Source organism: Neovison vison, chromosome 11, assembly GCF_020171115.1.
Source record: "Neovison vison isolate M4711 chromosome 11, ASM_NN_V1, whole genome shotgun sequence".
In the NCBI taxonomy this organism is placed as follows: Eukaryota; Metazoa; Chordata; class Mammalia; order Carnivora; family Mustelidae; genus Neogale; species Neogale vison.
In genome coordinates this window covers 15130698-15154964 of record NC_058101.1, presented here as the reverse complement: position 1 = coordinate 15154964, position 24267 = coordinate 15130698, and the positions used below count along the sequence as shown (strand labels likewise).

The 24267-nt window shown below is 34.2% G+C and overlaps 1 long non-coding RNA gene and 1 other non-coding gene across 2 annotated transcripts in view; both read right to left on the bottom strand.

Moving 5' to 3' along the window:
* Window positions 1–7336: 7336 nt before the first annotated feature.
* LOC122890746 lies at window positions 7337–7440 on the bottom strand. Its single transcript, XR_006381174.1, has one exon. It is a non-coding gene; the product is annotated as a U6 spliceosomal RNA (small nuclear RNA).
* A 16143-nt stretch (window positions 7441–23583) lies between these two features.
* LOC122889224 overlaps window positions 23584–24267 on the bottom strand; it is a 60859-nt gene continuing 60175 nt past the window's right edge. Inside the window, exon 3 of the long non-coding RNA XR_006380855.1 lies at window positions 23584–23599. This is a non-coding gene — a long non-coding RNA (uncharacterized LOC122889224). The remainder of the gene's footprint in view (window positions 23600–24267) is intronic.

Genomic DNA, 24267 nt, shown 5'->3' with positions numbered 1-24267 from the left:
TCCTCCTTGTTTTATAAACTTTATAAAAATATGAGAGCTATATAGAAACAACAAATATATATCATTAACTGCATTTAAGCAATTAAAGGACATAAGGTATGAAAATAAAGGACATATAAGAAGATAACATATGAAAATGTTCATAAAGATTCATAGTAAAACTAGTTGATTTCATTAAAAGTACTATGAGCATTTTTTTGTCTTGTAAATGAAAATGGATTTACCTGTCAATACCCATGGCCTCTGAGAAAGAACATGACTCAACAAGGGACCTGTAAGCATGAACATAAATCATCAATTGAAATAGTTGTTTAGAACCTACCAATAATTTTTATTGTTAATCCTGAAATATTTAGTAAATGGAAGTAAATAAAAATATGAAAATGGTGTATTATTTTATAAATATTTATTTAAAATATTAAGCAAATAATTTAATTTTTTTCCAGAGAACAAAAATTCTACAAAAATATATATAAATTTTCTTTTTCTTCATTTATAAAAAATATAGCCCCAGTATTGTTGTATCCTAGAATCAGATTCTATTCCATGTTTAGAAACAAAAAAAAAAAACCCAAAAGGCAAAGTAGAAATGCACATTCAATATTTTAAAAAAACACCTCCAAGTTCTTGTTCACAGGCACGTGTATGAAGCCTTCCTGCAGACTTACACAGTGGACTCGTCTGAGCACACCATCCTCCCATTGGGAGATGAATGGAAGTGAACATTGGCAACTTGAAAATGTGTCAGAGTCCCAATATGCAAACTTTAAAACACTGCATTGTCTCTTAAGGTTCTGCCTATGAAAGTTATTTTACTATAAGTGAATTTTTGTAGACATTTCATTTTGAAGTAATTATAGATTCACAAGACATTGCAAAGATATTTACAAAGAAGTTCCATGAATCCTTCCCTATATTCCTTAATTTTCCCTATGTTAATATAACACACTTGTAACACAATATGACAATGAAGAAATTGACATTGGCACAATTTATAGGACATATTCATATTTCAACAGGTATAAATGCACTCGTGTGTGTATGTGTGTGCAGTTTACAACTGTACCATCACCAAAATAGCCCCTCATGTTAACCCATTACAGCTGCATATAACCCTCCACCTCTAGCCCTTGGAAACCACTAATGAATTACTTTCCATTTATAGTTTTATGTTATTTCACAATGTTACAGAAGAAGAATGATGTAGTATGTACCCATTTATGATTGACTTTTATTCATTTAACATAATTTCCTTGAAGTTCATCATCCAAATTTTGTGTGTGTGTGTGTGTGTGTATATCTTCCTTTTTATTGCTAAGTAGTATTACGTAGCATGAATGTACCACAATTTGTTTAACCATTCACTCACTGATGGACATTTGGGTAGTTTCCAGCTTTGGGCTATTACAAATAAAGCTGCTAAGAACTTTTGTGTATACAAATTCCTGTGTGTAAATAAGTGTCATATCTTTGGAGTAAATGCCCAAGAGTGCAATTTTTGGGCCATACGGTAAGTCAATTTTCACCGTTAATTTTTAAATATATGTGATTTATTACCACCCCAATTACAGCTCCAAGTTATCAGCAAAAACAACAAAACAACAGGATGAATCATATCCAATTGTACAATCCCTTTGCAAAGAAAATATTAGGACACACAAGAATGTTCCACATAAATATAAAACAGCAAGCAAAATAGCTAGTGGAAGGATGAATAAATAAAAAAAGAATACCTAAAAAAAAAAAAAGAATACCTGAAGGAGAACATTTTTAAATCAAATTAATATCTTGATATATAAATCTATATTTCTATATTTAAACTTCAAGTATCTTAATAGTAGGTAACTAATTTTCTTAATGAAACAATAGCCACGAACTTTTACTTCCTTGATTTACTGAAAAAAATATATTCTTCAACATCATTCTCTCTTCTTAAAAAAATTATTTTAGACTCTTAATGCTTATACGCGAATGAGTAACTCATATCACTTCATCCCAAACTGACATTTCAAAAGATGAGTTCAAATACATTTGCAGAGATATTTTTGGGTTCATTCAAGCTGAGCAGTGCTTCTTATCTTTTGAAATGTCAGGCGGCTGGTCTGAAGAAAATGGAAACAGATCTCTTTTTTAACATCATTACATTGTGGGCATAGGATTATGACTTGGTTTCTCCAACCACACTGTTGAAAAAATATCATATTTTATTTATGTACAAAGGTTTTTCTTTTCCAGAAGAAAGAAAGAAAAAGAAAGACAGAAATAAAGAGAAGAAGAAAGAAAAGAAAAGAAAAGAAAAGAGCATATGAAAAGTAAAAATCAGTCATCTTAATTAATTTGCATTGGGAGTTTTACCTGAAGTCCCTTTTTATGTTCTTCTGTTTTGGATGTTCTAATCACATTAAGTGGGTTAAAACTTTTATTATCATGCAGTAATGCAGTACTATGAAAATCCAAGAACTGTATAATGTAGACCAAATAAAGGATTTTTGAAACTTAAATTTGACATTAAAAATATTTTTAAATTTCAAAAAGTCACACATAATATTCATGTACCCTTAACTCCACCCAAATATTTACAGTATCCTTAATTTCTTAAAATTGTTAAAAATGCTGATGAACTTGTGCATTGCTTAAACATAGTAGATTGAGCGGTGCCTGAGTGACCCAGTCAGTTGAGCATATGACGCTTGACCTTGGCTCAGGTCTTGATCTCAGGGTCATGAGTTCAAGCCCTGCATTGGGCTCCACACTGGCTGTAGATCCTACTTAAAAAGGGAAAAACAACAACAACAACAAAAAAAAACCGTAGCTTGAACACATGATCCTCTATAGATTGCCTCTGAAACTCAACTAAAATTAATGAAGGGATTTTTAAAATTACTAATAAAGGGACCTAACACAAAGTCATAAGGAACAAAAGAACAGAAAAGGAGAGAACAGAAAAATATTTTGGAAGATGGACTATAACTGAATGAGTGATATATAATCTAAGAGTCCCAAGAAAATTGAAGCTTAATCAACAGTGGGGAAAAACTAATAAGCATCCCAGTATTTCCTTTCAGTATTTTATTTTAGTTGATATATAGTGTTATATTAATTTCAGGTATATAATATTGTGATTCAACAATTCTGTGCATCACCCAGTGCTTGTTAGAACAAGTGAGCTCCTTAATGCCCATCACCTGTTTAACCAATCTTCCCACCCACCTTTCCTCTGGGAACCATCAGTGTGTTCTCAGCAGTTAAGAGTCTGTTTCTTCACTTCTCTCTAATTCTCTTTTTTATTCTCTTGATCATTTGTTTTGATCCTTAAATTCCACATACTAGTGAGATCATATGGTAGCTGTCTTACTTCCTTTAGCATTACATTCTCTAGCTCCATCCATGTCATTGAAAATGGCAAGATTTCATTCTTTTTATTTAAACAGACTTATTTTTTTATTAACATATAATGTATTATTTGTTTAAGGGGTACAGGTCTGTGATTCATCAGCCTTACCCAACTCACAGCGCTCACCATAGAACATACCCTCCTCAATGTCCATCACCCAGCCACCCCTTCCCTTCCAGCAACCCTCACTTTGTTTCCTGAGATTAAGTGTCTCCAATGGTTTGTTAAACAGACTGATTTTGGCTATGAGTCTGAAGAAGGCTCTGAAATTTATGGCATTATGTAATTCAGATAGTGGAACAATGGAATAAAAATATAAGTTTTAGTTGAAAGTGTGTTTTAAAAAGAACCAGATTCCCAGATTCTGTTTCCCAATCTGTTAGGTAAATTGCCCTCTTCCTTACCCCATTCAAACCTTGAGTTTTATTCTCTGAAAAAGTTAAAGAGAAGCTCATATTCTAGTTTATATCAGGCAGAATGAAGATAAGAAGAGTGTCCTGCATAGCAACAAATTTCCTCAATGCTCAGTTGCTTGAAACCACACGGATCACTTCAAAGCTTCTGTAGACCTGGAAACTGGGCAGAGCTTAGCTCTAATGTGTGGGTAATGTCCTTCAGAAGCTGAAATCAAGGTATCAGAGGGAGCTGTAGTTACTTCAATGCTCAGCTGGTGAAGGACCCACTTCTGAGCTTACTTACTTTGTTGTTGGCAGGATTTGCCTCCTTGTAGGCTCTTTGTCAGAGGCTATCTTTAGTTCCTTACCACGTGAGTCTCTTCAACATTGCATCTTGCTTCATCAATGTAAGTTGAAAGGTGAAAGGGTATGTGAGCAAGACAAGAGTTATAATTATTTACAACCTAATCTCTGGAATTATAGTCTATCACTTTTGCCCCTTCAGTACATTAGAAGCAAGTCACTAGGTCAGCACATACTCAAGGGGGAGAGGGGATTACACAAGGATGTAAATATCAAGTGAGATAAGGGGGACATCTTGGGCAGTATGGCCACCACCCATGTCCAGAACGGCCAGCCTTCCTTGCCCATTCTACATTGAACCCATGATACAGTAATAAGACCAAAGGGAAAAAAAAAAAGAACAATACAAAAAGGAGGTTTTAAAACTAAATATATATGATTGAAATGAAAAATTCAACAAAAGGGTTGATTATACAGTGAAGAAAATGAAACAAGGAAAACCATGGGGTAGCAGAGTGAATATAAGAAATTGAGAGGACTCCTGACTGCTGAGAAGCCAAACATTCCAAAATAATAATTTCAGGAAGAGAGAAAAGAGAATAAAAGGAAATCATCCAAGAAATAATTAAAGTAAAACATATAAAAATGAAGGACACAAGTCTGGATAACCTATACCAAGTATTCAGTAAAATGGATAAAAATAGAATTAACAAAACTATTTAGTATTGTTGACTCATAGATGATTTCTCATAGAAAATGTCCTTTCAAACAAAACCTGAGGAATGAGAAAGTTTTAAAATGATTTAGATAATTTTGAAATGTGGAAATGAGAAAACATGAGATGTTTGCAATGGGATGGAATGTAATATCTCTTTGGCTTCTCTGCCTGTGGAATTCCTTCTCATTTTATAATGCTCTTCTCAAATACCACTTCTTTTTCAAGTATTTGCCAATAGGCCAAAATCTTAAAGAATAAATGACTCTCTCCCCTTGCATTTTGTTATTCTTAGAGCTGGTGATACTAATCATTCTTTTCTGTATTACATAAGGTCTTTAGTGGCAGAAAACATGTACTAAAAATTTTTGCTGCCAATGTCTACAATAATATGAGATACGATAATGTGTGTATAATCAAGCCATGTTTATGAGATGAGTTTAACTGATTTTGTAAATGTTCCAAATCTCCTTATTCATAGGTAAGAACTTTGCACAAATTATCATACTTTGTAATTTTGTGATAACTACTCTATATTTAAATTATGTCTATTTCATACATCCTTAGATGTGTTAAGAATATTTTCAAGTTCCAAGATCATGGTATATTTACTTACAAAATACTCACAATAAAATGCTGATTTTTTAAAAAGAGTATCTATTTATTTGGGAGAGAGAGAGAGAGAGAGCGTGTGAGTTGGAGGGACAGGGAGACAATCTTCAAGCAGACTCCATGCTGAGTGTGGACTTTACCCTGGAACCCGAATTCATGACTCATGAGATCATGACCTGAGCCAAAACCAATATCGGATGCTTAACCAATGGAGCCATCCAGGAACCCTTAAAATGCTTATTTTTAAGCATCTTTGCATTTAGAAGACATACAGATTTTCAATCTGGTGACACAAAATATATTTAAATAATATAGATTTTATAAACAAATACACAATGCATGTTTTCCTATTCTTTAATTTTTCCTGTTTTCTTACTTAACAGTCCTTAATGGGTTATGTTTTGGATGAGTAGCAAACCTAGGAAAGACACAATTTGAGGCAAACGGCTTTAAAGCTTTTTAGCATTACCCTAAGGAAATCATAAAAGTCACTATGATATCAACTATTAAATCTAGATTAGTACTTGGCTGTGGGTTTTTGTTGGGCTATTTTTTTTCTAAGTGTATAAAGGTTTTCCTCCTTGCTTAATGAAAATTTTTGATGGTATTCTGAGTATTAATTTTAAATAGAAGCCCAAATTAAAAAGGAAAAAAAAAACCACCTTGTTTTAGTTATGAGTAGCTGATATCAGTATCATTATTTTGTTTTATTCAACTAAAAACAGTTAAATTTTACTTAACATATTTGGAAAGATAAGCATTAAATTCTAATGAAACTGTGTACATGTATACAATTACTATTCAAGTTTGCGCACAACTACTGATAAAATTGCTGTAATTGTATTTACATGTGTAGCTGAAAAAGCTCAATGTCTAATAAAAAGCTGTTTTCACAATTTAATTTTTTTCCTATAGCCATTTATAGAACTGGATTTTTCATTGTTTTCAAGTCAGTTTCAGTCTCAGTCTTAGAGTCCAGTCTATTCACATGTCATAGCCTGAGAATTGCTAATTTATATAGACAAATTCATTTATTCATTCTGGTTCTTTTCTAGGTGGTTTTGTGTTCTAAGCTGTATGAATTTTGCTTTGAGTTGTTAGCACTTTGTATTCTTTCTGTCTGATTGTAATTCTTACATCTGAAATAAGGAACTAGATGTTACCCATTGATTACATTAAAGCACAATGGTATTTCAAATCATACATCTTCTAAAATTTGGTCAGCAGTTAAATATTATTTGTTCCATGTTTGTTAACCTAAAGCATATTCACTAAATTGAATACCTGCCCAGAGCTATAGGACACATACACACACAAAAAATCTTATATGCAAACTCTGTATCTGTGAAGGAATTGATGATTATAGCTATGGCCAACTTGTAAAATTGGCAGAGACTGACTTTTTTTTTCTTCAGAGACCTGTGCTTCTCTGTGGTAGGAATACCAGCTTCAGACAAAGCAGTGTTCAGGTCATGACTCAAATATTCTGGAAGTTCTGTTGGAATTTATATTGAGTAAGAATGTTGCAGGGAAATGACTCACCTTACAAGAAAATTGTGTCTAATTACATGTCTTTTTCCAATCTTTATATGCTACTGTTCCAAAAAATCTTTGTCTTTATTTATTTACATATAAATTATGTCATTGACACTATTATCATTGGCATAATGATAATAGTATCATGACTCTATTTACACAGATAGAATAGCGTAATTATGTTTTCATAGGCATCATTGGAAATAGACTGTTCCCAAACCTCACTGCTTCTTGTATATTTGCCATTTAGTGCAAAATATTGAGAAGAAATAAAGCTGACAAAATTTCTAGATAGGTAGCTACTAAGTTATTGTTCTTTTTACATTAGAAAGTTAACTCTAGTACTTTCTCTAGACCAGTGGTACCTCCAATTTTTTATTTTTTAATATAAAACACTTCATAAATTTGTATGTCACTCTTGTGCAAGGGTTATGCTAATCTGTGTATTGTTCCAATTTTGGTGTATGTGCTACGAAGGTGAGTATGGTCCCCCTAATTTTTTGATAACACACATTTCATCATTAAAACATTTTTGGACAAATATTCCAAAATACATTTATTTACTGGTAAATTATGTATACATACTTCTTAACTAGTGCAAGTATGTACATTATAAGCCACAACCAAATACAGAGGTGTGAAAAATGATAAAACTTTTTTTAATGATTTCATTAAGAATATGTATATTCACATTGTCTTTTCAAGATTTAGATATTTTTTGGCTTCCTTTTGTCATGTCAGTTTACACAATCATAGTTTGTATTTTGCAGTGTGCTCTACCAGAAGATTGAAAGTGATTTCTGCCATTTTTTGATGTTTGTTCATGTTTGGATTATTCATCATATATTATCTTTAATACATGTTTATTTGGCAGAAATCTTTGTAGTTCACTTGTCCATTTTGTGAGTATTACACTATTAAAACTACAAAACATATAGTGTGTAAGTCCATTCAGCTGTGTACATGCAAACTTCATTAAGTTGGAAAATGCTTAGGCAAATATAAGATTAAGTGTGGCATTGTCAGTCATTCTAGGATGTGGAACTTCTACTCTTTACATAGGACATATCCCATGCCTGTGACAAGTGACCCCCCCCCTCCCAAAAAAGGGACTAAGGAAGGAAACTGTCAGTCTGCATGTTCAAATTCTCCAAGGGATTGTCTCCAGTTTGCAGACAGACTCCTTACACCAGTTGTCTTCCAACTGGGGTATACATAGCCTGGGGTTATAAGATACAAGCACAGATGGTTTTAAGAAAATTAATTTCCTGATCCTTACTTCCATATGGATTCTTTCTGAAGACTGATAATGTTCCTGGGTGAAGCAGTTTCTTTCCTACATCTCCTTTCTCTAGTATGTTTATCTAAACTTTATATTAAAAAGGAATACTTCTCACCCATCTTAAGGCTAATTATGATATGTTGTTCCAGGATGTAAAATTCTCCAGTGTTTCCCTCATCTCATTCCCTCTCTCTCTCTTTCTCTCTTCCGCTTTACCCCCCCACCCCCCCCACATATATATAGAGGAGAAACTAGATTTTGGTGCTAAAGTTGAGAAAATGAATGATTCTAATGACTAGAAAATAAACAGTTTTCCAGGTAGTTCACAATTCATAATTTTTAACAGAGCTGAAGGAGAACCAAATTTAGTTATCAGATGACAGATGATGAAATTTTTTTAAAAGGGAAATCAGCCTGAGATTTTTGCACAAAACTCGGAAAAGGTTCAAAGATTTAGTTATGGGCTTATAACAAGTCTGTTCAAATCTCTTTACTTATATGAACATAGTTTCTTCATGCTTAGACCTATTTTTTTTTTAGACCTATTTTTTTTTAAAACAAAAGTATGGAATGAATGTTCAACTCCACATTATTCACACAATAAATAATACTCATCCATGGATACATGATAGAATATCTTTGACGAACTGCTCATTACATTTATATAATAGTAAAATACTTTTTACTGTCTTATGTTTATAGGAAATTTTAACAATAATTTTCAGTTTAAATATATGTATTTTATTGTAGAGAAACAATAGAAGGCTTTCAACAAAGACTTGAATGTGTTGTACATATTTGAATAAAATCTGGTGAAAGAATTGGGAATAAATATGATTTAAAGAAGTAAAAATGATGCAATATTATACTTGTTGGTGTATTTTTTTAAATTATCAATGTTTTGTATCCAATCATTATGATACTTAGGTCTCATTGGATAGAATTTAAAAAGTTGACATAATCTGTCCATTTTTAATGTCAGTATTTAATGCATAAAATCTTCAAATGCTTAGCTATTTTAAACTGTTACCACTAGGTCATAAACTGGTAACTTTCTTAAAAACATTTGTGTTATTCCAAATTCTTACGGGGGATATATGAGGAAAAATACTTTAAAAAACCACTGTTTTCCACAAGCACTGTCATTACAGCATCTGTTTATATCAGAAATTAACGTTTTTGAATGATAAGGTCTAGTCAGATTTTAGACACCGATAATAGCAGAAGAGAGATGGAGAAAACATAAATATGAGAGAATATTAAGAGGATTTTAGATCTGATATAAAGCTACTAGTTATTTCACACATGTAGATTTAATTCATGCTACACCTGAATTCAGTCAACAATAATATTGTGTCGTGTCTCCTTGATTAAGAGAATTGCTACCTACTATACTTTAAAAATATAATTGTTTTATTATAATTAATGATACTATTACTACCACCACCACTACTACACAGATATTTAAAGCACTGGGAAATTGATCGACTTTCATGGGTCTTTGTAAGCCACAGCCCACAGGTCAGATTTGTAAGGCCATATATGATTTTAACAACCATTTTGGATAAGTTGACAATTATTACATTATCTTTAAAGAATATTATTTTATATTTTAAAGTTTTGTTTTCATTCATGCTTCCAAATAGTTCCAGATACCAAGCTGCTGTTTTTATCTCTACCTTAGAGGAAAACCTCATTTTAAGCTCTCTTTGTTTCTAATTGATAAGAATAAAACAGTTTTTCAATAAATAAAAATCACACAGATGCATACACATATTGCATTTTAGAATGAGGACATAATGAACTAGCATTATTCACTTAGGGAACATGGGAAAAAATAAATGATTAAAAATAATCCCATTATTGAAATGCCACAGACCCCAACTCTAAGAGTGGGTAGAAAACCAGAAAATATGAAATTCAACTCTAAAGGTAATATTTTAATAAAAAATAGAGCATTTGTTATGAAGAGTTGGCCCTAATGATATTTATCAAATAACTTTTTGATGATAATTTTTCGTATTTATTTTAATAAGAATATTGAAATAAGAGAGAGAGCATCGGCACCTGGGTAGCTCAGTGGTTTAAGCCACTGCCTTCGGCTCAGGTCATGATCTCAGGGTCCTGGGATCGAGTCCCGCATCGGGCACTCTGCTCAGCAGGGAGCCTGCTTCCTCCTCTCTCTCTCTCTCTGCCTGCCTCTCTGCCTGCTTGTGATCTCTCTCTGTCAAATAAATAAATAAATAAAATCTTTAAAAAAAAAAAAAAAAGAGAGAGAGCATCTATGATATTGGGTGGTTTTCTTTGTGCTATTTACTTTATATATGCTATTCTTCTTTCTAATATGTATATTCTTTTTGACCACATTTCTTTGTGCTATTTACTTATATCTAATGTCTATGAGTCTCTGACTATATTTTCTCCATTTTGTTTTTCTTCCTGATAATACAACTGGACTGTGTTTTCTACGCTCCTTTTTAGTGACAGTGACATGTGGCCATTTAGGTTCAGCTCATTGAATATGAAGCAATCAGTTCCTCTTCCCAGAATAGAGAGGAACGGACCTTGAACCCCAGGCTATGTCCTTTCCATCAGTGGGCTGAAAGGAGAGAAATTCAAGGACGTGGAGGCGCGTGAAGCCACCCTGTGGCAGGACCGTGGGGATCTGGATGGCCGTGTAGAGTGGCACTCCCATGAGGGTCTGACCTCTTTGTGATTTCAGTAAGAAATAAAGTACTAGTGCAAACCCAGTGAGATTTAGTGGGTCATTTCTTAGATCAGTTAGCCTACTTGGGCTATATATCATCTGTGGGTATCTCTGACGTCAGATACTCATCATTTCAAACCACCCTTTTTATCATTGCCAAATAATTTTTACATCCAAGGGCTGTTTGGGGGCCGCCTGAGGGCTCAGTGGATTAAGTCGCTGCCTTCAGTTCAGGTCATGATCTCAGGGTCCTGGGATCGATCCCTGCATCGGGCTCTCTGCTCAGCAGGGAGCCTGCTTCCCTCTCCCTCTCTGCCTGCCTCTCTGCCTACTTGTGATCTCTGCCTGTCAAATAAATAAATAAAATCTTTAAAAAAAAGGTGGGGAGCTGTTTTATGGCTGTTTGCTTCTAAAACTGTTGCTTTGGCTCACGATCCCATTGCAGTCCCCATTATGATCCCAATTCCTCAATATTTTAATGTTTTATTTTACTCAGTTCCTTTTCCATGTTTCCCTCATCATAAATGCCCTGCCTTCTTCTCTTTCTCTACGCAAACCTCAACTTTCCTTCCAGATCCTGGTAAAGTTCTTAATTCTGTCTTCTCTGATTATCCTCGTCTTCCTTCCCATTTGGGGTCCTCCTCCACAACGCTCCGGTCCTCCCTTCTCTAATACTGCCCCTCACTCACTCTGTCCTTCTCACTCTTTTTTTCAATACACAGAGTTTATTACCCCCACGGTGCCTACATTTATTTGGTTCATTTTCCTGAAACTCTCTTACCCTAAAAACTTTCATTGTTTTCACTCTTTTTTCATGCATGTCTTTTATCATGTGACATCTCTCAGAAAGGATGTCCCTGATGGGCCTGTTTAAAATAGTTTTCCCGGGGTGCCTGGGTGGCCCAGTGGGTGGTGCAACCGACTCTTGGTTAGGGGCCAGGTCATGATCTCATGGGTGGTGGGACTGAGCCCCACATCACCTCTGCACTCATCAGGGAGTCTGCTTGAGATTCCCTCCCTTTGCCCTTCCCACCACTCACTTGCATGCTCTTTCTCTCTGTCTCTCTAAAATAAATAAATAAAACTTTAAAACAGAATAAAATAGAATAGCTCTCCCCAAAGGCTGTCACTCTGCATCCCCTCATTTTGCTTTATTTTTTCCAGTGTTTATGACCGTATCTGATATTTGGTATGCTGTTTGTTCATTTTCTATTCCCTCCCCTAGAATATAAGCTTGCCTGAAGCAGAGGACTAGTCTATTCTGTGCTATATGTCCAGCACCCAGAACAGTGCCTGCCATATAATTGGGGCTCAATAAAAATCTATTCAGTAAAAAGTTAGAGAGTCAATAAAACTATCCTTCTGAATACTGTGTTAATGGTTTTTAAAACCAAAACCACTTTTGGTACCTTTCACATGCATTGCTTCATTTGAGCCTCTCTTCCTTTCTCTCTCTGCCTCCCTTCAGTTTGAGAAGTTTTGCATAGTTGATTATTTTTTCTTAAAGATTTTATTCTTTTATTTGTCAGAGAGGGAAAGAAAGAGAGAGACAGAGAGCACAAATGGAGGGGGGAGGGCAGGATCCCCATTGAGCAAGGAGCCAGATGTGGGACTAGATCCCAGGACCTAGAATCATGGATTCTAGGACCTGGAATCACGACTTGAGTTGAAGACAGATGCTTACCAATTGAACCATCAGGGATCCGGCATAGTTGATTAATTAGAAATGAACACACTGAAACTCAAAATTACCCTGTTAGGGAATCTCAGTGATTGAGTAAGAATCCATGTTTTTTGACCCTAGACCCTGTATGATTTTCACCATGAACTGCACATACCATCAGATAATATGCAAAATCAGTCTTAATAACATTGACTTATTTAGTACTTCCCCATTATTTTAATAGGTGTTATTGGTACAACTAAATTCTAAGCTTGATGAAAGAAAAGATCCTATCTCAACATCAGAGTAAGAGGCTGTATTTACTCAAATATTTCCATTGATTTACCCACTTATTGATTTGTTCAGAAGCTTACATCGAGTATTATCGAAAATCTAGTTTAAATATAACATGGTTCTCTGATAATTTACGTTCTACACATTCAAAACTCTTTTTAGCCTTCTTAAAATTAAAATATACATATAATGAAATAATGGCAGTACTTTATATTCTGTGAACAACAATAAAAACTTGAAGCTCTTAGTCCTATGGCATATCTACTTAGTTTGAAGTGAATACTGTTTAAATAAATTAGTCTTTTGTGAATAAAAACATGATTAAAAGAAATTTTGTCATGTCTTTTCTTTCTTTGAGACACACACCATGTGCCACAAAATGTTGCTACCTTCACACATTGGGTGGCCTTCATTTATATTTGGACGTATTTTTTTCTCATGCAAAATGTTCTCAAATAGTTGTAAAGCAGTTAGAAGAATAATTTAACATCAGGGTAATAATTTATGCTGTACTTCTCAAACAAAGAAAAAGCAGTCTCCCCTCCATTAAGTTGTGTAAGCTATGTATAGGGTTTGCATCAAAATACATGCTTGTAGGGAAGCACAGTAGAAAGCCTTCCTAGGGACTGGCCTGTTTGAGATTTTCTTACTCTGCTTTGGGATTGCAAAATCTTGGTCTTGTTGATTCTCATGGTTTCTCTAACTAGCTTTTGCCACAAGTGTATTACTTTCTTTTAACAATTCAAGATGTTTTATAATCAGCTTTTCTACAAGAGAATAAATAACTACACATTTCCTTAATCTTTGACTTTAATTATTAACTTCACTTGAGACACTTTCCACTTAATCAGAAGCCTTTTCCCAAATCACTTTTTCTAAAGTAACACCCTGTTTTGCAACTTTTATCCCCGTATCCTCCTTTATTTCCCTTCACAACACTTATGCCGCCTGATATATATTAAATATTTTATTTTCTTATTCTCCACCTTCTTCTGTTAGAATAAGTTTCCTGAAAGCAGGTACATTTCTGCCACTGCTTTTTGAAGATTTATTTTATTCCTGTGTCCCTGCACATAGTATGATCAGTTAACACTGAATGAATGAATGGATGAATAGATCAATGAGTTCGTGTTTCAGTTCTAACTCACTGTGTCCCAGGAGAAGTATTTGGCATAGAAAATTGACTATGTTGAATCTACCAAGATTCAAAAAGATTTGTCACACTTTTGCGCTATTTATTAATAGATTTACAATTCAAAACGAAGACTAAGTTACACATACTAGGAAAGAAAGATGAAAAGCAGAGCATAAACCTGTGCTCCAATTACTTAATTGTATAATCTTAATATTTAAATATAAATGAAACAATTAACCCATTTTTTATACTCTTTATAAAATCACAAGTCATAGTTTATTTCTGTTCTGTCACGTACATATCTGGCAAGATGATTTGAGCTCTCATTTAGAAACACTGGCAACTTATTTTAAAATAGTATATTTGTTCCTCTCTAGTGAAATGTGCGAGACACAGAAATAGAACATTGTGTGATGGAACAGATGCTGTGGCAATGGTGAGTTTATATGAGGATGCTGATGACAGATTAGCATTAGCCAATAAAAAGTATGGGTATTACTGTTTACACTTACTCAAAATGAGCTGGGCTATGGGCAACCCTGAATGCACAATCTGACTCTAATGTATTGTAAGTGATCTTGTATTATGGATATAATAAATATCCACATTTAATTTAAAAGGAAATAAAGATAAATTTATTTTAAGGCAGGTAGTGTGAATCACTTCAATTCTCTTCCCCCTTAAGGAAGTGCTTTATTCTGTACGGCAAGAAGAGAAGAACTAAAATAAAATTTACTTAGAACAGAATTCATTTGAAGATAGTTAAGTAACTTTGAAGATCAAATGAAACACAGATTTTCAACAGAGAAGATATTAGCTATAACAGTGATAAATATATTGACTAGAATTTTTTCCTTTTTTTGGACAACTTATAAATATGAACAGTTGAAATTAAAATTAACTAGAGGGAGGGGTGCCTGGGTGGCTCAGTGGGTTAAGCCTCTGCCTTCAGCTCAGGTCATGATTTCAGGGTCCTGGGATTGAGCCCCGCACTGGGCTCTCTACTTAGCAGGGAGTCTGCTTCCTCCTGTCTCTCTGCCTGCCTCTCTGCCTACTTGTGATCTCTGTCTGTGAAGTAAATAAATAAAAACTTAAAAAAAATTAATTAGAAAGAATTTCCAATTATTTTATAATTGTAGAATTATATTTTATTCTACATCACTAAAAATATAAGTGTATAATTCACTTAAAATATTTTTACTTAGAGAGCTTTAATATAGTTGCATGTGTCATAGGAGTCTTTTGATCTACAAATGTAAAATAATTAAACTAAAAATCAGTATATTTTGGTCATTTTACAATCCTGTCAGAATTCAATTTCACCAAGTTTCCTATTTTATCATTGACATTTTCAACAATAGAAGTAACTTAAATGAACAACTTTTATTTGTTTCTTCCACTACGTCAGTTTCGATTACTGTAAACACATACTTAGAGATAAAAACTCGGGTACAGGTAATATATATGAGAGGTGGTCTCAGGAATTGCAACTCAGGGAGTGTGAGGCAGGGAATATAAACTTGGGTTAATATAACTGCTGTTTTAGGGTTCTGACTCAGTCCTCTAAGGACCCTCTGCGAAACTATGGAACAAGATTCAGAGTCACTCCTCCAGAAGAAGGGAGATCTTGCACTGACTCATTGATGACCCCAGTCCTCACCATTTGATGGTTAATTGAGGAACACCAGCTCCCTAAAATTTACAAGTTGTCCCTAACTCTATCCAAGCGAGTTCTCAGTCACCAACAAAGTCCTCAACAATAATGTATTATATTCTTAAAGTTTACTAAGAGCGTAGTTCTTCCATTTTGTATTCTTACCACCTACACACACAGAAATAATGATAATCATAATAATAACGAGGGGAAGGGAAGAAACTTTGGGAGGTAATGGATATGTATATGGTCTTGGTAGTGGTGATTGATGGTTTCTTGGGGGTATATTTATTTCCAAACTCAAGAAATTACATACATTATATTTGTATGACCTTTTACATGTCAATCATACCTCAGCTGAGTGGTAAAAAAAATCCTCAGAAGATAAGATGAAAAAAGGGTTTAAATGAAAAGCGGAGAGTAGGCTGGAAAGTATCAACTTAAACTACCAGTGATGTCAGTTGGGTGAGAATATTTGGGATGGGGCAGCAATAACATTTGGTACAGAGACTTTTTGTCTTTTGGTACATCAAGGTCAATGGTTTTGCATGTGTGTGGGTGGGTAGGTATTATAATCTGTGTGTTTATGTATACTTTAATTTTGCTTTAGTAGAAACAATTGTCAAAAAGTTAAAAACAAATGCTAGGGAAGTTTCCAGGAATTAATAAGCTCAACACAAATGCTAGCATATGAGAATAACTCTTCATAGGTTAGTTTTGCTACCATTAACATTTTCTTCTTACTGCACAAGTATAATACCTATACAAAAAAAAAAAAAAAAAAAAAAGAAAGAAAGAAAGAAAAAGAAAAAGAAAAACAGTAAAAATGGGTTATTGGAAATGTCATTACTGAATACAGAGGTGGTTTTCATTTTAATTATTTTTGTCCTAGTGCTCCCTAAATTTTTCTCCCTACATGTTGGCATGAAGAATTTCCTCCTCATAAGATCAACAGAATTAAATTTATATTAACTTAATTTACCTTGAGACAGTTGATTTCTTTCTTCTTTTTCCCTTCCTTCCTTCCTTCCTTCTTTCCTTTGTTCCTTCCTTCCTTCATTCTTTCCTTCCTTCCTTCTTCCTTTTTTTCTTTTTTTTTTTAGTTACGTCAGGAGTCAAGGGGAAAAAAAAGAGAAAAAAATAACTTGATACATTTCTCTGGAGCAAAAAAGAATCAGCATAGTTTGAACTGTCCAGATCTGCTTTCTGCCATCTCGAAAATACTTGCAGTCTAAGCTCATATAAATGCCACTGAGTGAAGGGAAAAGGTCAGGGGAAAGCTTGCGGCTGCCCCTTTGTTCAACTTCCAGTCATGCTAATCCGTGTACAGGCTTATCCCCTGAGGCGCGAGTTCTTCCTTGAAGTTCTCTGCTTTGGTTTCATTCATTTTTAGTGAAAGAACATTCTCTGAAACTCTAGGATATACTGAAGGTCAGAGGCAAAGCTAAACAGGTAAGGCCACTGGGTCCTTTTCAATAATAGATACAAATTTACCATGAGCCATAGGACTTTTCTTATATCATTTTTTAATAACAATAATATAAAGAAAAAAGTCACTCTGCTCTTTCCATGCTTCTCACGATCAGTAGGATAATCAATCACTGTTTCTAAATAGTACGAAAGCTTCTAATCAAATCATTAAAGCTTATAGAATTTTGAAAAGTTATCAGTGGCTTCTAAAAACACATTAAAGGTATGAGTTTCTGGTGTAGATGTCATATGTATGGCCAAATGATCCCTTTCCTATTGTTGCCAATCCACATGGAGTGTTACATTATCTTTAGAAAAGTCTTGTCCCAAAGCATACAAGCAACGGATCGGAATGGACCCAATATAACACTAGTCAATTAATCTGCCACTTGAAATTATATCTTAAAGAGCTAGGCTTCTACCTAAAACAAGTAGCCGCTGAAGGGCTGAGTCTCAGCCACAATTTTGAGGGTCAAACGTATAGAATTAAAGAATAAATACAAAATTACCCAGAATGTAGTAGGTGTAAAAAGAATAAAATGAGGGAATAATTGGAATAGGTCAGGATGAATGAAGTGGTACCTGAACTATAGGCCAGAAAGCTTACCACTTGCTTTTCTCAGAATGTCCAATAAATGCCTTTCTGATATTTAGCATTCTAGGACCCAGAGTGCTTCCTTGAGAATCGGGTTCAGTCAAATATTTTTCTGCAGCACAATATTTTCACTCTCATGGAAGAACACTATTGCTGTCCATAAGATTTACCGTAAAATTATTTTTAAGATCTAACAAGGTGTGCACAAAACCAGCAAGGAGGGCCATCAGTAAAGATCTGGATTTTTAATCCAATTTTAATCTCTGGATTAAAATTTGAAGCCATTAACCTACGACTGTTATAATTTCTATTTTTTTAACCATTATAATTTCTAGACAACCTAGTTTAAATACATCATACTTTTTAATAAATGTTAAGCACATCATTGATGAATGCACAAACAGAAAGTTTAATGTATCCATAAACAACACAACCAGAAAAAAAAATGAACAACAACAAAAAAATCAATGAACTTAAATGTGGATATTTATTTCAATGTGAAAAAAAAGACAATTGCTTAAAATTAAAATCCCTCACCCCACACCCCTGCTGCTCTACACACACACACACACACACACACACTATTGGTTCTGTTTCTCTGGAGAATCCAGACTAACATGGTCACTGTTTTGAATCATAACAGTGAAATAAAGGTAACTAGAACTTCAGAGAGGCACTGTGGTGGACAGGAATTTAAATATCTGAGTTTATATACTGCTCATCTTTTACTAATTATGTATTCTTGGGAAGCTTAATTAGCCTTTCAGGGTATGAATTTTCTAATCTGTAAAATGAGATGGTAGGTAAAGGTTGGTGAACAAAGCTGCAAGAGACATAGTGTATTTTGAAGATTGACTGGAAAAAGAATACATGAGAATTCCTTAGAATAGTGATTTCATGCAGTGTAAGTGCTTAGATAGTACCCTTTTTCTCTGTAACATAGAAAAATTATAAATACTCTCCTTTGTTAAAATTATTGATTTTAGCGTATCTCATGAGATCAAAGCATCCTAGAACTGTAAAGATGTTCTTAAATTATCAATAACAGTCAATTATTTTAGTGGTAAGTAGCAGATTTTGATATAAGCAGAAAAGGAATATGTTATTTTGATGGTAACAGATTGAATATATATTATATATACATTATATACATATAATATATATTATAGCTATTTACAGAAGAATGAGAACTAATAAGTGATAGAATTTAAAAATCACCATGTATGGGCTCCTGGATGGCTTAGTTGGTTAAGTGACTGCCTTCAGCTCAGGTCATGATCCTGGAGTCCCAAGATGGAGTCCCACATGGGGGGGTCCCTGCTCAGCAGGGATTCCGCTTCCCCCTCTGACCCTCCCCCCCTCATGCTCTTCCTCTCTCTCTCTCTCTCTCTCAAATAAATAAAATTTTGAAAAAAAAATCACCATCTTTATAATACTCCATGATATAATCCACTTGATTGTATATAATTGGTAGATGCTAAAATCATGACATGAAACTGTTTTAGAAAACAAGATATAGACAAGATGCCTATTATCACTCCACATATTAATTGTACATTATAAATTTGAAAAATGCACCTTCAAATTCAGGATCGTTCAAATTGCATCCCTACACCATGATATTCCTGGTATAGTACAATATTAAGTAGCCTAAGTCACCTAGGAAATATCAATCCCTAAAATGTATAATCTGCATCTATTCTAGCCCCAAAGCCCGAGAATCACTTACAGGAAATACAGGAGATGAAAGAACAAGGCTAATAGTTCCGTGAGGAAACAGTCACACATGCCCAGAATGAAGGACAGTCTCTAAATAATTGGCCTGAAACAATCAACATCCTTTAAAAACAAATGTGGAGATTGTTCCATATTGAGATAAGACTATAAAGCGATGAAGGAATATATGTATCCTACCAAATAGATATGATTTATATTATTAATTAAAGGCTCTCTTAAAAATTAGAAAGAGAAAAAAATTAGAAGCCGAGAATTGACATAATTAAATGTGTTCCAAAAATGTCACTCTTACAACAATACGGCCACATGATAGATTTTGTCACTACGGTGCTGTGAGAGAAGAGGTGGGCTTAAAATAAATAAATTACGAACAGTTGAGATGTGGGATCTTAGATTTGGTGCTTGATTAAATGTAATTTGTGAGGAAATGGTCTAACATTCTAGAATCCGCCTTGAATGAAGGCTTTTGGATTAAAATTGCATATGTAAGATCGGGATAGAGATGTTTCATCAGAGAAAGAATTTGGGCATCAGCTGTTTATAGATAGTGACTACAATTTAAGGCAAAGATGAAATCTCCTAAGGAAGTCGAGTTAGAAGAGAGCTAAAAACTGAACTGGGTAGCACATTCTATTAGCTTACTTATTGCTGCTATAGGAAATATCACAAATTTAGTGGCTTAAAACTGTTCTGGAGGTCAGAAGTCTTAAGCAAGCAAGGGTTAAAATTAAATTGTCTGCAGGGCTGCTTCCTTTTGGCGATTGCAAGGAAGAATTTGTTCCTTGTTTCTTCCAGTTTCTAGAGGTCACCTACTTCCTAAGCTTGCGGCGAGATCACTCCAGTCTCTCCTTCCCTCCTGACCTTTCTCTCTCTGAGCCTCTTCTTCTGTAGTCAACCCTGCCTTCACTTCCTTCTCACATGCCCACTTGAATTATATTCGTTGCACCCAGATAATCTAAAATAATCTCTGCATCGCCAGGTCCTGAATCTTAATCATATCTGCAAAGTTCTTTTTACCATGCAAGGAAATATATTCTTAAGTTGTGGGGATCCCGGTATTGATGTCTTGGGGGACCATTATTCATCCTGCAACTCACATCAGCACACCAACTCATGGACTGAGAGGTCTTTATGAAACTCACAAAGAGACAGAAGTAGAGAAAAGGAAAAGCGAAAAAAAGAAAGAAATGGAGACATTACTGCTATGCTAACCAAAGATGCTAACTTCACAATACAGCACTTTCTACACAACTGCAAAAAGACCATGTACTTATACTTCCTGGGAATACTGATCATGCATTTTTTGCAAAATTTTTGGTATAAATGAATTTAGATTAACTAGAGTTTTCTCTCATTCTCACTAGCATCCCCAATCAGAATTTTTAGGCTGAGCTTATCTTCTGCTTATACTCAGCTTTGGAGATGGGCATATACTCCTGAGATATAGATCTTGGAACACATTCCAGGTTTTACTAGACTATTCAAGTATAGGCACTTGGCATTCCCATGAGACCACATGCATCCACATATGTTGCTGTAGATGGCATTTTATTTAATAATTTTACTAATGATTATTAGATGGTTAGTAGGTGCCAAGTATACCAGGGACACAGTGTTCACTCTTATTAAGTTAATATTCTATAGGACTTGACAAAAACACACACACACTCTCTCTCACACACATATAATCAATTCTAAGATGCTATTGATTGTAAAATATAGCATTATTTTATATGAACTACAAAATTAAAAATTTTATTATCAAACTATTTCATAACACTAAAACGCCTTTCTGTTCATATTGACACATCTCTGATTCCAGAAATATTGTATTTTATAAATGCATTATGTCCTGATAGATAAAATTTAATGGTTCAATATACTGCATATTGCTGTTTAAACACAGAGGGGTGTTCAAATTAATTGAACTAAGGAGATTAATAAGGATGGACAGGACAGGAGATTGTCAACTCAAAGGGAAACAAGTTATCAGCATGTCCTCAAAAGAGGTTGCTTTTGTGTCTGTTTTGTCCTTTTGGCTATCACCTCACAGAGACACCAGACCAAAGAGAAGAAAAAAAAAAAGTTCTGATTTTGAATTAGATCTAATCTCCAGAATTTAGGCTTGAAGAATAAGAGACATATAGCAATATACAACTGAAGAAATGGGGACATTTAAGAGTCAATATCATTTTCTGTATTTGGCCTGATTAGGTACTACTGGGCTCTGGATTGTCTTTTACTTGGTTTGAATTGTCTAGACAATATTGCTCCAGCACTGGCTTGATGGATAATTAAATGGAGGATAAAACTTAAGGAAAACAGGGATGCCTTGGTGGCTCAGTGGGTTGAGCCCTTGCCTTTGGCTCAGGTCATGATCTCAGGGTCCTGAGATTGAGCCCTGCATCGGGCTTTCTGCTTGGCAGGGGGCCTGCTTCCCCCCACACCCCCGACCCCCACCTGTCTGCCTGCTTGTGATCTCTGTCTGTTAAATAAATAAATAAAATCTTAAAAAAAAAAAACCTTAAGAAAAACAATCAACAAATGCATAGAAGCATGAAAGAAATGGCCTTTGGAGATCTTTAAATATTTTGGTATTGCTGACACATATGTTATATTTAGGTGGAGGAGTCCGAGAATGACATTAAACAAAGTGAGTCAAATCATGAAGGAAATTATACGCACACCAAGAAACTGAACTTTAAACTTTTAAGCAATGTGTGGTTATTGACAAGGCAAGATCAATTTGGGGAAAGAATAGTTTTTTGTGCTTATAAAATTAATATATTTTCAAAAAATAATCATTTTCAATAGAATATTTAACAATATAGAAAAGTATAAAGAAAAAATTAAAACTTTTCACACATATAACTCAGGTTAAACCAATTATTATTAACTTGATAACTACCTTTCCCATTATCTCTCTGAGTAAACACATCATACATATATACACACATAGATACTCTTTTTCTTATTTAATCCCAAAGTTTATTTCTCAGTGCAATAAGGTAAATATATTTTATTATTATGTCATGTACTGCATACATTAAGATAAATATCATATATGCAAGATATAATATATTTTTAATATAAATATTATATTTACCATGTACAATTTACATTTGCTCTGGACAAATATAGGGTCTGGAAGATACATGCTATTAATAAGGGTCTGCTATCCTTCACTCTTACTATTTTGTTTATTATACCAAATAGCATGACAAATGTTTGCAGTTTTACTTGAGCATTTTTCTTTGTATTCCTTTGTTTGTTTTTTTCTTTCTTTTAAAAATAACTTTGATTTTTGAAATTACTTTTGAATATTTGCACTGTTATCTTTAAAACTTTAGATTCCACTAAAACATCTAATTGCAGGCTCAGTACTATTCGGAAATGGAGTTGTTTTCCTGTATGATTACTATTTAGATAATAATTAAAATACATTTTTTACAATGTCTTTATAAGGTGTGTCTCTTCAGAGATATTCATTGAGCTATACTTGATCACTCGGGTAGTTCATGAAAATAGAACACACTAAAGTTAGGTTTTTTTTAGCTAAAATCAAAATAAAATGTGATCAGCATTTCAAAGGAACTCTTACATGCTCTACCTAAGCACCACTGACCATAAAGATGGTCTGGTTTTAAGCATGGAGGGAACACTCCTATTACCTGTTTCATCCATGTGGCACTTTACTGTGTGTCGGGCCTGGGAGGAAGCTCAATATTACAAATGATCCTGGTTGTGGCAACAGCGGACTGATGACGTGCAGCCTGTGAAGTGTCCCATATACTCGTACCTACACAAAATCTATTTGTTTATATATTCAAAATATAAAATTACATTTTTCAAATAAAAAGTAAAATTTCACGTAAAATAAAAGCTAAGCAGTCTCATTACATTGTTGTTGATCATCTAGAAAATACCATAGTGATTTATTTTGAACTTACTTTAATAGTCAACAATTTCAGAATGCAATATGATAATTTGTTTAACCAAGTGTAGAGGTGGAGTTGGGAAATAAACTCAGTCCCTTGGTTTCCCAAACAGTCAAGCTCTTATACTGCGACCCCTCAGGTGCAAATTCCGGAATCCTCAGTTTCAAATCTGTGCAGGAAAAAGAGCACAAAAGAAACCCAACTACAGAGGGTAACAAACAAATAAGATTATTTCTGTTAAAGGATTTCTAAATCTAACATGGTGATTCATTCGTCCTCTGTTTCAAAGAGAAGTGAAAGAGAGAGAAGTGCCTGTGAAAAGAGGTCTTGTCTCTTGTTGGTCTCACTGTCATTATCATTACTGTGCCTATGAGTAGCTATCAGGAAACATTACACGGTGAACAGTAAGGAAACATGTTAATGTTATACATCAGGTAAGCTTCTTGGGGAGATATGCTGGGACTATGGAAAGACGTTGGGCCGAAAAACCAAAATGTTTAGATTGGTAGTAATAAATGCAAATCCACTTGTCAGAGAGATAATGTCTATAGTTAACAACTGTTCAAATAGAAGCCTTATAGCAAGTCTCAGCAAATTTTTCTGAAAAAGACAGGCAGTAAGTATTTCCAGCTTTGTGGTCCATATGGTCTGCATTGCAACTACTCAAGTCTACCATCCCAGCAGGAAAACAACCCCAGACCATATGCGAATGAATGGGTGTGGCTGTGTTCCAAAAACTTTATTTACAAAAACAAGGGAAGGTCAGATTTGGATCTCACACTTTTTGTTTTAAATAATTAGGCTGAATGTGAGCTATACCCAAAATAGAAGTGAGAG